Raw genomic sequence first — 14,585 nt, 5'->3', positions numbered from 1 at the left:
TTATCACGTGTGTGAGAGTCAAACCTACGGTCTTCTCTATTGTATGGGAGAATTCTACCACTTACATTTCCAGCCCTTAGATGCTTATTTTTAATAAAAATATACATGTTATAAAGTTAGTTTAAAATATAGACTTTGAGGAACACAGAATGAAGACAGGACAAAAACACTGAAGTATTCAAGCTAAAATAAAAATATCATGTATTATTTTCAAATTATTACAAATCAGAACAAGCTTATTAAACTATCATAGAAGGAAGGATGAAGATAGGAAGAAAATATGATGAAAAGAGTAAGGATAAATAAATTTATGAAAATGTAATTTCCATATAAAAATGATCAAAAACAATATGCATGTCACATGAGCTAAAATAAATTAGTGCTAAAACAATTGATAGTAGTCATGGTTATGATTATTAGTCATGACAGAAGAAAAAATTCTTTCAATATAAAATAGAGACAAAGGGTTAGGTAGTGCATAATTATAGTGTCTACATAAATCAAAAGGAAGGAATCGAAGTGTAAAAGCAAACAGTCATTTGAAAAGATTTAAATCAAATATTTTTAGTAGTTCTGCAGTGAAAGACTGGCTAAGAATTTTACTTTCTGTGTTTTTTATCTTCTTGTCAGTAATTTTCTTTATTATAACACCTGCATTAGTTAATATTAATATTTAATTCACAAAGATTAAATTTAAATGAATTTGATTTTTTTCTTTCTTGTCCTACCATTATGTTATTTAAAACCCATTATAAAATGAGTAGGATTTTGGAATTAGGTCGTTTAGTGGTAAAAACTTCAGTCACTGTGCATTTACAAATGATTTTACATGTAAATCAGTGACTTCTAAAATTTACTCCACTTATCAGTTTGCTAGTCATTTATTTATTCACTTGTTTTATTTGAAAATTTTCCCAACATAAAACTCTGTTTTCTGATGAAAACATACTCTGTGTGTGTGTGTGTGTGTGTGTGTGTGTGTGTGTGTGTGTGTGTATCTCCCTCTTCAGTCCAAACTGGAAGGATATTCAAAATTCAGGTCATATTTTATTTTCTCTTTGATTCCTTTGAGGATGATTCTTTCCATAGGCACTCAGAGTAATTTCTGTGCCATTCATCTGGCATTAAGTATAGATGCCTCTTATGATTTTTGTTTGTTTGTTTCACAACCATTTGCCTTCTGTTTAACAGAAAAAAAATCAATACCCTGCACCTAGCTTGTAGTTCTACATGCAAATAATTTTTCACAATTTTAGCTATTGCCATTACTAATAATGCTATTTGTGAAATAATATAATGCACTATCAGTGTTTAGAGATAATTTCCAGTTTGGGTAATACCAGATATCTATGGAATATTTTGGTTTTTATGATAAATTAATATAGTTCACAATATTTAATGAATCAACCTCTCTACCATCCAGATCTGTTCATGGTATTCTATTTTGGAATTCAAATGTTTACACAGGCTTTTCTTTGTTGTCTTTTATTGCTATAAAGGAAGATAATAGTTTAATATAAATTTATTTGTATACTCTCTGCTTAACAATAACTGGAGCAGAATATGGAAGGTCTCCTGAGTGTAACAAATGTGAAGTATTGACAGCAGTCTCCAACCATCTAAGTCAAATGGTAACACCAAGACAAGTCCCTAAACTCCCCCAAGTCACTCTGTAATCATAGCTCAAAGAGTTTGGAAGTGAGAGGGATACTATTTAATGTAGATGTAACCAACCGTCTTATTAAATAAGAAACACAGAACCAATGCAAAGAAGAAAGCCAAGAGATCAGAGCTAAGAGCCTTACCTGCCTGCTGCAGCTAGCCTAGAGACCTCTCCAAAAAAGAGACCTACTTCCTATGTGTTTGTCTTTATATAGTCTTTCTTTTCTGCCTTCTTATTGGTTGTAAACCCAAACACATGACTGCCTCATCACTGCCTGTTTGTACAGCCCTCCAGGTTTTCTATGGTATTGAGATTAAAGCCGTGTGTCTCCAATGCTGGCTGTATCCTTGACCACACAGAGATCTACCTAGCTCTTCTACCAAGTGCTGGGATTAAAGGCGTGTGCCACAAACGCCCAGCTCTGCTATGGCTTGCTATTAGCTCTGACCCCCAAGCAACTTTATTTATTAACATACAAATAAAATCACATTTCAGTACAAATAAAATACCACCATAATTTAACAACACTCCCTTGTTTTCTAGAAAAAATGAGTATTAGAAATGTCACTTAAATCTATTATAGAAAAGAAGTCAGTAATTTGTGTATGTATTTCTCATTCAAGCCACTGAGGCTACATTGCTAACCCTGTGTGTGAACTGTGCTTGATGACTTTGCTCAGTGCTGAAAATGGAAAGGGCAGATCATAGTGCATTGAGGAGAAACCTGGAGAAACTCATGTTGGCCACATGACCAATGATGTTCTTTGTGGGAACAATACACCATTACAAAATGAGATAAGAATGACAATTTGCCTCTATGATCTTTCATCTCCTCTGATGATAACCTGGTCAATCTACATGGAAAGCAATACACAATCCCAAATCAAGAGACACTCCTGAAAATTCATAATATATGTTAAAATATTTAGACATTTTAAACTAGGAAAAGGTAGAAAGCTACACATACAGGAGCCTAAATGGGTGAAGACCCCATGTAATGAAGTATTCTGACCGCAGTACTGGAACAGAGGGACATTAAATCAAAGACTATGTGGATTTTAATAGCAACATGCCCAGAATAATTACTTAATTGGTGAGCCTGCACCATAGTGATGCAATTGTGACAGTAGGTAAAATGAGGCGTGGTGTCCAGGAACTGTGTATTATACTGAAACTTTCCTGTAAACCTAAATCTAGTCTATAATAAAAGGGTACTTAAATTTGAAAATATATCACCTTCCATAAAACACTATTTAGTGTTTATAGAAAGTAATACCATATCAACTGGAGTGACAAAAATAATTCTTAATCTGTTATAAGTAATATTTTCAAATAAGAAATGTGCCTTTAGAATGTATTATAAGTAGCTATCCTGTCATTTTAAAAGATTGCTTTGTTTAAAGAGAGTCTTTAGTTTTAAAGAGTTGTAACTGGCACCAAGACAGTGGAAATGCATGCCTCACTAAGTAAGATGAAGAGTTGGGGAATATCTATAAAGTGCTGCTGTTACAGTCATCTTCTGGAGAATTGCGAGCTGTTCTCCAGCCTTTGGGTATTTCCAATTATAAGTGGTTACAGCATGACTTACTCTATCAATAGTCCCTATGACAAATCATATATATATATATATATATATATATATATATATATATGTGTGTGTGTGTGTGTGTGTGTGTGTGTGTGTGTGTGTACATATCTATATATATTTCTTACTGACATATGTGATTCAAAAATTGTAAGCTCATTTCTGCTCATTTGCACAATTTTAGGCATGAGGGCCTTAGCATTATTATCTTCATATTTCCTAGTCTACAGTATCTAGTTTCTATTAAAAATAAAACAAAACAAAAAGCTGTTGATGGGCAATCTCACATGCCCTGGATAAACTGATATTTTTTCAACATTTAAATGAGGATATACCATTTAGTTATTTTAAATTTATTTTAGAGCTGAAAGATAATGTAAAGGTTCACTTTACTACAAATTTTTAATCTTGTAAAAGAAGGAACTAAGGCAGAGAAAGAAATCATTCACCTGAAGAAATGTGTCTAATGCAAAGCTGGTGCTGGAATCATGACTCTTCCTAAGCCTACACAGGGGTCTTCATGGCCATTATTTTCCAGATAATTTCATATCTTAACATACTTCTAACATCTAATACCAATGGGCTAATAATTGGACAAATTGGGCGACTTGTAAAATTGTGTTCAACGTCCTTTGAGGCTGAGAATATGAATAAATGAATGTGATTCAGGTTGAGTGAAGGGATTCAGGTGTTGGCAGGTCACACGCATGAAAGACACTTCAGCATTCTCTTTAATGCTGGATAATGTGTGTGTGTGTGTGTGTGTGTGTGTGTGTGTATGCATTTGTTTGTGTGTGTGTGTGCCTGTGTGTGTGTTCTTATATATATATGTGTGTACGTGTGTGTGTGTGTGTGTGTGTGTGTGTTTTACGTAGTTCTATTTGCAGGCACAATGGTAAGAAAACTATTGGGTAAACAGAGACCAGTAATTTTGTATTTATTTTTATGCTAGAAATTGACAAGTAATGTGGCAACTAAGTTAAACTAGTCCACTTATACCATTTTAGGACACAAAACAAGTATGTGTAAAAGTACTAATAATAAATAAAGTATATTAAGTAATACATTTGCATTTTACATGTAAATAATTTATTATTTTTAAATAAGTATACCCACACTGAATCAAAACAAGATAGAAATAGGAAACTAAAACCAAAAATTATATAGACAGTTCTTAGAAATAATATGCATTAGCACAAAACTTTAAACTTTCTCATGAGCAGAAAGTTCCTAATACAAGGCAAACTGACCTAATGTAAAAAATCTCAAATTGAAAATGCTGCAACATGAGAAGGAATTGCAGTGGAGACTGGTCACGCAGGTAAAGTTCACACTAAAGTTAGAGTCGAGGGTTATAGACCAAATGCTGTATTGTGAAAATATGATCTGAAATTATGTTCAGACTATACATATTAGCTGTATATGAACATAAATGAATTTTATTTTTAAACTTGGGTTCTATTTATATTATGTGCATACACATATTCTAAAAAATCCAAGAAGTCTAAAATCTGGAATTTTTCTGGTACTGAACATTTAAGATAAAAGATACTGCTATAGCTTGGGTATGTTTTTGTGCCCCAATGTTTCCACTGTGATCAGATATTAGTCCTCAGAGTGTCATTATTAAGTGATGCTATTCAACCTTTAGGAAATAAGGGATAGCCGAGGTTATTGGGTCATTGGGTATGTGCTATTACATTGAAGTTCCATGCAAAAGTGACTGCTCTCTTAACAAGATTGTTATTAATAATTCAGTGACTTCCCCCTTCCTTCTCTCTGTTTCTAGTTTGAGATGTAACCAGTTGTTACATTAGAGTTCTTCATCAGCATGTAGTAGCTAGAACTGCAAGGCACCCCATTAACTTTGGGACATTCACAGAACAACTCACATGATGCTGTAAGATGATGATAGATATGCTAATTTGCTGGACTCTAAAAACAGTTCTACTATTTACATGATATATAGATATATCATATCATTTGTCTTATAAAAACATATGTATTTATATACATACATACCATTTGTCTTAAACATACGTAGTGATTTTTTTTTGTGATATATATTTTTTATTTTACAATACCATTCAGTTATACATATCAGCCATGGGTTCCCCTATTCTCCCCCCTCCCATGCCCTCCCCTTACCCCCAGCCCACCCTCCATTCCCACCTCCTCCAGGACAAGTCCTCCCCCGAGGACTGTGATCAACTTGGTAGACTCAGTCCAGGGAGGTCCAGTCCCTTCCTCCCAGACTAAGCCAAGTGTCCCTGCATAAGTTCCTGGTTTCAAACAGCCAACTCATGCAATGAGCACAGGACTTGGTCCCACTGCCTAGATGCCTCCCAAACTGATCAAGCCAATCAACTGTCTCACCTATTCAGAGGGCCTGATCCAGCTGGGAGCCCCTCAGTCTTTGGTTCATAGTTCATGTGTTTCCATTCATTTGGCTATTTTTTTTCAATAGAGTAAAACTGAAATTTATTATATGCCACAGTCGTCCTAGGGACCTCCATGCTATATATATAGCCTCTATGGTTCTATGGGTTGTGGTCTGATTGTTCATTTTATATCTAGAATCCACCAATGAGTGAGTACATACCATAACTGTCTTTCTGGGTTTGGGTTACCTCACTCAGGATGCTACCTCAAGACCCAGCCATCCCACTCTTGGGCATATACCCAAAGAATGCTGATACATACCATAAAGATACATGCTCAGCTATGTTCATAGCAGCACTATTTGTAATAGCCAGAACCTGGAAACAACCTAGATGCCCATCAACGGAAGAATGGATGAAAAAAATGTGTTACATATACACAATGGAGTACTACTCAGCAGAGAAAAACAATGAAAGCATGAAATTTGCAGGCAAATGGATGGAACATACATAGTGATTTAACAAAGGTTGTTTTTGTGGTAGGAGCAGCATGGGAGATGTCACCAAGTGCCTCTGAGAGCAAGGCTTGAAGGCTTCTTCCATGGCTTTGCTGTCTTGTGATTAACCATTCCTTGGAAGTTTCAGAGTGAGCTTTCTATCTCTTGTATTACAGTCATTTAGACAGCCATTTTTGTGAAATCAGCCAGCTGATAGTGAACACTCAAGTTCTTTTCATGGATGAATTGTGTTTCATGAGTTTGAAGACTTCTGGTATTTAAACCCAGTTGGCTGCCATAGATGTCTCTGAATTACTAAGATTATATGCAAATTAGTTAGACAATGATGAGGGTTGAATACCTATTTTTATCAATTTTACCTTAGTAGAATGAAGTACTTGATGTTGGTAACTATGAGATATGGGGTGTGAATCTATGTCATTATTTTATAGGTTTAAAATTAAAATTTAGGCAGGAGTGGAGATGGTCTGTGGGAGGGCATTGGGTTGGGTTCTGATGAGCATTTCCATAGCACACCATGGAAAATGAATATATGAGAAAGAAAATGGCTACATCTCAAACTATCAGAGGATGAAAGTGGCAGAAATATTTTCACCATAGACCAGAAAGTATAATATACCATCCCCCTATAAGGTAGCTACTAATGAAATAAGAGAAGGCTAGGGAACTTACAAATATGAATTCTCTACTCCAGGCATGTGCACCTTCTAAGTTCCTAAGGTCTTTCATTTGTCTGCTTTCCCATGCAAGCTACAGTCCACTTACTTTCCAACTGCATTTGGCTACTTGCCTGGAGCTACCAGATGATCTGGGAGCAAGAGCTGGTTCTTAACCTAGGTGGGTAAACTTAGTATGATAGTTCTACTGGTCAGAAGACAGGAATGAAACAAATTATATCATTAATCACTTATTATATGTGCTTGTGTGTATCTGTTAGATAAATTACACACACATTGAATATATTTTCAGATCTACATCCTGCTGAATCTGTTATTTAGCATCTTTTTATATGATAAAGGAAAACGCCATCATGATGTTCTGGATGTTTACCATTTGAAAGTCATTTGTTGCCTTAATATGTTATAGCTCTGAAATAATTTATTAAATGCTTTAAAATGTTTTAGGATAAAGAACATAGGTCAAAATTAATGAGGTTATCAGTAAAATTTGAAATTTTAGACCCTTGCAATGCACCTCTTCAGTTTTAAAGGCAAGAAAACCAAAGACAGTGACAACCTCGTTGGCATTATTGGTGATCACAGTAACATGAAAAAATCAATACTTTGGGTTAAACTTAAATTTTATCATGTATTCATCACACATTGAGATATTTATTTTCAAGGGATGCTTTAATCATTCTGCTACTGGACTTGGGAGATACCATCACAACCCATAATGATGTTCACTTGGCTAGATCACATATCAGTTTAAACGAATTTATTGATTTCATTTCCTCCTCAAACAGCAAAAGATTTCCAATGTATTTAACATATATGACTGTTAATAAAAGACAAAATTACCCTCATGACACTTCCAATATCTAAAGCTGCAGCAGCAGCAATACCATGTTGTGAGACCTGACACTAATTTGTCTTCACCACGTGTCTGTTTCATTCAGTCCACTTCATGAGATTTCACTTTTTATTGTTAAATATTAAATGTCTGTGCATTATCATTCAAGGAGCCAGTTTGGGAGAGCTAGTCCATTATCATCATGGTACCGACATGGCAGGAGTATAGCAGTACTCATGTTGCTAGAGTCAGAGCTGAAAGTTACACCCTGATCCACAGGCAAAGAAAAGGAGAGACAGAGAGACGGAGACAGACACAGAGACAGACATACACAGAAAGAGAGAGAAAGAGACTGAGCCTAGCATGGGCTTTTGAAACCTAAAACCCCACCCTCAGTGACACACTCCCTCCAACAAGGCCACACCTCCTAATACTTCATATTCTTTCAAATAGTGCCACTCCCTGGTGACTGCCCATTAAATATATGAGCTTATAGGAGGCATTCCTATCTCCACATTCCACTCCCTAGTCCCAATTGGCTATAGCCATATCATAACGCAAAATGTATTCAGTCCAACTCAGAGGTCCCATGGTCTTTCTCTTAGTCACAATGCTCTTTAAAAGTCCAAAATCTCTTCAGGGTGATCTCTCGACTGTAACACCCATGACTTTGCTTCCCTGTCTGACTTGCCAAAATAATTTAGGATCCTCTGCTTGCTCACTTTTGTTCAAAAATAAATTGAGAGACAGAGACTAATAAAAGAAAATGGATTGATTTACATGACGATCAGTCCAGGGAGAGAAAGACTTCTAGTTTCTGTCTACCTATCCTGGTGAAATGTTAAACTTTATGAAAACGTTGGTATAAAAGCTGGGAAATATGCATTGTTGCATTACAGATCTGTCTGTAAGAAGATATCCTTAGCTAGTTTCATGGAAGCTCCACAAAAGCTGGAGTCATTTGGGAAGAGGAAATCTCAGTTGAGAAAACGCCTCTGTGAGACTTGCCTATAGTTTACTGATTAGTGGTTGATCTGGGAGGGCCCAATCCACTGTGCATGGGCAACCCTTGGCAAGAGCTCCTGGGTGCAGTAAAAAAGCTGATTGAACTAGCCATGCTCTTTTCCACTTTGTGTGTAATTTGTAGAGACCCTTGATGAAACTACATGATCAAAATTGAGAGGGACATGAGTTGATAACCATTTGATTAAAAAGAGAATAACTAATGATAATTACAGTCTACTTCCCTGACAAATTTGAATTATAGCCTTTATTAAGCAAAAACTTTAGAATTTATGTGGAAGTCTTTATCAATAATAAGCAAATACAAGTTTTTTATTAACAAGGGGACATATTGTTTCTAAACAATAATAAGGCTGATGTGTTATCTGAAGGCAAATGGCAATAGATTAGAGGCAATAGCAAACAGAAAAGAAGGGTGCTTATATATGAGAAGACTAACAAAACTTCAGAAATCATTCAAGAGTGCATTATATTATAGAAGAGATTCAATCTTGTTTTATATACAACCACAAGAAGAATGTCATGTACTTCATATCTGTACTTCAATATTTTTTCTGATGGTCAAATTATGAAGCATATTATCACCATTAAAACATTATTTATTTGTTATATTATGATTTGAAAACTTATCTAAGGAAATATTTTAAAATTTAATCATCAATAAATTAATAATCAATAGACAATTCTGGTCTAATTTCTGTGAAGTTTTATAATTGGTCTCTTGACCATGTATTTTTAATTGATTGATCCTTAAATTCTATGACTCATGGCCACATATTCAATAGCAAATGAACTAAAATCAATTTCTGGGGCAAATTTGGCTTTCTAGCATTTCTATATATGATAATACTCATGCTTCTCACACGCTCATTCCCATTTTCTCTCTACTGTTTCTTATTTCAACTGTGACTGAAAAAGCTAATTCTTTAAATGACAGTTGAATTCAAAATCTCTTATGTTCTTAGGAAGTCAAAATTTACAAGAGTGAGTTGTGTGTAAACAGCACTGACTGTGGTGGAGATAGGACACCATCTTACAACAGAGAAGGCCTCAGCTTTGTCGCCATTCTGAAAAGTACTTTAAACATATTTCCATACTCCAATAAACTCGTGTGCTCTAATTGTTAAAAATTTATGTGTAAAATACTTTTTTTCAAAATCTAAAATATCTTGCAAAAACAAGCTGATTGTATTCAAAATCATTAGTTTCCCTCCCACCAACACCCATATTCCCTGTGCTTACAGTTCGATAAACAGGCAATAGCGAGCTGGCAGTATACTATAAAATGAAGCAGGTATCTATCTTCCAGATCCAGCCTCACTGATGTAAATCCAGTTCTCAGAATCATCTGGAAAACCTGAACAGATAATTATTAAAGAATGTTGTCTAAGCATTACAGAAATAGTATAATGTGGTTGAAAAATCTGGAAAAAGTGTTAATCAATGATGTCACAAGTGAACAGGCAATGCTATTAATGTGAAAATGAAACAATTTCCATGAAAATGGCTTTTAAAAATTCTCTTAATCATTTATCATAGTTCTTATTAATCTGATTTACATCTTTAGGTATAATTTGTATGAGATGTCTGGACTTACACTTGCAGATTGCAGGTGAGCAAACATTGTTGATATACTAAAAAATTAAATGTAGGGCTTATCTAGAGTGGCTTTGAAAACAAGACAGAAGGTATTGGTATCAAATAAATAAAATACTATTTGCAGCCACAAGAAAAAAATACTCTAAAAAACATCTATTTAAAAGTCTAAATAAACGTTACTTCTATCAAAAATCCACTGCAGCTCAAAAGTCATTGAGTTTTGAATTCAGGATCCCTTCCTATGATCTGGTAACACTAGATATGCTTAAGTATCCAAAGAAAACAGTAGTAGTCCACAGAAAGATGGTACAAAAGTAATTAAAATTAAAGAATGCAGATCTGAAATATAAAGTTGTATATTCACAACACATTCAAACATCCAATTTTCTCCCTAATTCTTTAACACAATAAATATTCAGCAGAGATAATCTGCATTTTGTATCTTTCTCTCAAGGAAACCTAAAAGGAAAATAACAATTTCTCTACATTTGAAAATCAAATTTTATGAGTGAGTTTTTGCTAGTAGCAGATTGAGCAAAGAATCTAGTCTTGAAAACTATAGCACCATAATGGAGTGCAAAAGCAGAGATATTTAGAATAGGGACAGTCACCGAATGCTCTTCTTCTCCTTCCTGAGAGAGGGATCTCTTCAGTAATGGCAGCAAAATCCTATTTGAATTTTCAAAGTGGGTCACATTCACTGTTTTATAGTCATCTTCATAAACTGCCCATTGAGATAGGGTAGGTTTGCTTGTTACTGTTTTTGTAAGTAGAAGTCCACAGTTAGAAATATTTAAGGGATTTTCACAGTTTCTCGGGGCTTCTTAGGGATGTCACAGATACAAATCGAGATGACACTGAGGGGTTTTGTGTTTTGTTTTCTTATTATTTGATTTGTTTGTGTGAGTAGGAGGGGGTTCCTGTGCATTCAGATCTTTTCATTTAAATTATTCTATTTCTCTAGAAAGTATCTCTGCCCATAAAACCTCCCTTGATTTTATGAATTAGTGAGTCTTTAAGAGATAGATTTCTATATGGTTAAGGATCCAATACATAATACAAACTGTAAGCTATATTAAACACAGAAGTGAAACTACTCATTCTGAATTTGAGTGGCTAGTAAAATAGTATTTTATTCAACATAAATAACTTACCTGTAAAAACTATTCAGATTCTCACATTAGGGATTATCAGTACATATTAAAACGTTTTATTTTTCTATACTTATGCCCCATTTTACCAACCTCATGATTTCTGGATTCTATTATGAAAATCATGACTAATAATGCCTTTCAGGTTATTGCATGATGAGTGCCAATTATGAAATATAAATGATGGCACTGGTATGAAAACAATTAGTCAAGCAAAAAGTAAAATTTAAATTCACTTTAAGAAACCCACTTGACTACTGTATAATTATACTTAACTCTCTCTTATGGTGCGTTAATATGAGTTTTAACCCACCAAAGATGGAGAGGGAGACTGTGAATGAATCAAATGTAGTCAGCCTTGGAATTACTTGACCAAAATCTATTGGGCTTGCATCATGAACTTCAGTCAGAGCTCAGTGAGGGAAATAATTTCCTATTCTAGCCTGGTGTTGGGAAGTTCTGCTTCTGATTTTACACCTGTGAAAGTGGGTTACATGGGGTCATCTTGTCCCTGAGAATACTTTTATTTTTTGGTCTTTGCTACAAAAGAATTTCACTTCCCCTATTGCCCTAGCAAAATGATAAGGGGGAATACAGGGATAAGCTTGTTGCAGCCTCAAAGAAGCTGTAGAATCCGTTCTTGCAATTAAAGAATCTAACACATTTAAAGGTGATAAGGATTTCACAGTGGGCCCGAGGACATGGATAAATTATGGACCTGTCTTGCCTTTTAAGTGTTGTACTAAAATAACTCTGGGCAACTAAAACTTAGGCTGTTCATCCAGGTTTAATGATAAGTGCAAAATGGTCCAGGTCTTTTCTGTATGCTCTTTGTGTCTCAGTGACATAGAATGTTATTATATGACAGATGCATAATAATAACCAGAGTAGTGTATGATGAAGAATGTGGGGCAATCAGCTCTGTTCAATTCCATGGTATAGAGATTTCTAGGTACATTATTTTCTAGGACAGAGAAAAGTGAGCAGTGTCTCACCATGTAGCTGAGACTGGCCTTGAACTGTTCCTTCTGTCTCTGCCTCATAAGGAATGTGATTACAAGCATGTGCCACCTTGCACAGCGTCAGAATTTTAGAACTCTAGACTTAAACTTGTCACAAGTATGATGTGTCTATCTATCACTGGAAAACTTAAATTCCTAGAGACTCGGCTTCCACGTGCCAGTATAAACGCAGGCACTCTTACTTGATGATCTTTAAAGAGTTAAAAAATAATCCTTATCTATACACAAGTACTTCAGAAAATTGCCTAAAGTAAGCATATAGTAGAATTTTCTGGAGAGCCTGTGTTCCTGTCTCAGTCAGGGTTTCTATTGCTGCAGCAAAACACCATGACCAAAATGTAAGTGGGGCAGGAAAGGGTTTATTTGGCTTACACTTCAGCATTGCTGTTCATCACTAAAGGAAGTCAGGAACTCAAACAGGATGGAATCCCCAAAACAGGAGCTGATGCAGACGCCATGGAGCAGAGCTGTTTATTGGCTTGCTTCCAGCTGAGCACACTTTCTTATAGAACCCAGGACTAGCAGCCCAGGAATGGCACCACCAACCATGGGCTTGGCCCTCCCCCAGTGATCAGTAATTGAGAAAATGCCTTACAGATGGATCTTATCAAGGCATTTCCTCAATTGAGGCTCCTTCCTCTCCAATGACTCTAGCTTGTGTCAAGCTGACACACAAAATCATTCAGTAAACTTGCTTAGGTAATCAAAGCCTACTTCAGGAAGCATAGGAGAAATTTGGAGAATTACTCAAAATAGTAAGCTCCCAACCCCGACATTTGTGGAAACTCAATAGTTTGTTATATTTTGGATCAGAAAAAATAAAAATCTGACCTAAACTTCAATGTTGGATGAAGGTGGAGGAGTAGGTGGCCATCATATTCCTGAACAGGTTAAAAATAAAATGTGCTGCTGTTCAGATGCTTCTCCTTCTAATCCATCTACTATCAGGGAGGGAAACAGTGTCTTCTCTCATTTGAAAGGTGGTTTCAGTTTAAACACAATATAACTTAGTAAAATGTAAATGCCTTACCCTCCTCTTCAGAAATGCCTCCATATTCAGATTGTGTTCATCTTCCTGCTCTGCTCAAAATTGCCCAAAGCAACAGATTGCCTCTGGATCAAGCTAGAGCAGTCTTGCTTCCACAGATCTTTCAGTGAGAGGGAAATCCTGTAATACAACCTTAGTACCACAGGTTTGATAAATATTGGCATATGAAATGAAGGAATGGTGACTCTTGTAGCCTTCTCTCAGGAATCATTAATATGTTCAATCATTTCTTTAAAGCCTAACACAGAGAATGTGCACTTCGTGGAGAATAATAAAGATGTCACTAGTAACCAGTCTATCCTTGCATGTTGCCAATGAGGATTTGAAAGGGCTGGACCAGACAAGCAGATAAAGCATATGCAGAGCACCACAGAATGAAAAGAGGGGACATCCTCAGCTGACGTCCCAAAGAGTATCCAGCTCCTGACCTGTGGCAACACTGTAGTCTAATGGACATTCCTGTTCAGTAGTGGTAGTTAGATATAAATCCTTTTACCAGACTTTAGATTTTAAAAATGTTTGTTGTCATAAAAGTTGAACCTTAACAAGATTTATATCTGAGAGAAATCTGACCCCATACCCATTAAAAATAACACCAAGAAGAGGAACAGGGTTCAGTCTTTTTGAAGCAGAAGCAGAAAAAAAAATACATCAGTTTAGAGTATGAAGATTCAGAAGGCCCATTCAAACCATGTGATCATTTAGCAGTGCTGGACATTAACAAGCATGTCATTTGAAAGGGGACCCCAATGCTGGGATCAGGTTTAATAAACCATCATTTTCTTCTCTACAGATCAGTCATGGTGACTTATAGGAGTTAGCCATTTCCTTTTGTGAACATGGGTGAAATGTATAGAAGAGTTAAGTGAGAAGAAAAAGTCAGAGGTAGTAGAGAGGTGGAGAAGTGAGGCACGTTTCTCCATGCATAGAGCATATTCCTGCCAAGCCTTCAGATTCTGCACTTCCAGGGTTTGTGTGTTGATTAACAAGGTTAGGGTTTCATCTGTTATTACTTAACTGACATGTTGCTGCAAATTATAGCTGGAGCACAGTAGTGGGTTATGGATACAAATAACATTTAAA

The 14,585-nt window shown here is 35.6% G+C and overlaps 1 protein-coding gene across 1 annotated transcript in view; it reads left to right on the top strand.

The window, feature by feature from the left end:
• The window catches only part of Kcnd2 (potassium voltage-gated channel subfamily D member 2), a 499,347-nt gene that overhangs the window by 287,198 nt on the left and 197,564 nt on the right, over positions 1-14,585 (top strand). The gene's annotated exons all lie outside the window — the stretch shown is intronic.

The sequence above is a fragment of the Peromyscus leucopus genome, chromosome 3 (genome assembly GCF_004664715.2).
Source record: "Peromyscus leucopus breed LL Stock chromosome 3, UCI_PerLeu_2.1, whole genome shotgun sequence".
In the NCBI taxonomy this organism is placed as follows: Eukaryota; Metazoa; Chordata; class Mammalia; order Rodentia; family Cricetidae; genus Peromyscus; species Peromyscus leucopus.
The sequence above is the reverse complement of the archived record's forward strand: the minus strand, read 5'-3'. Positions and strand labels throughout refer to the sequence as shown.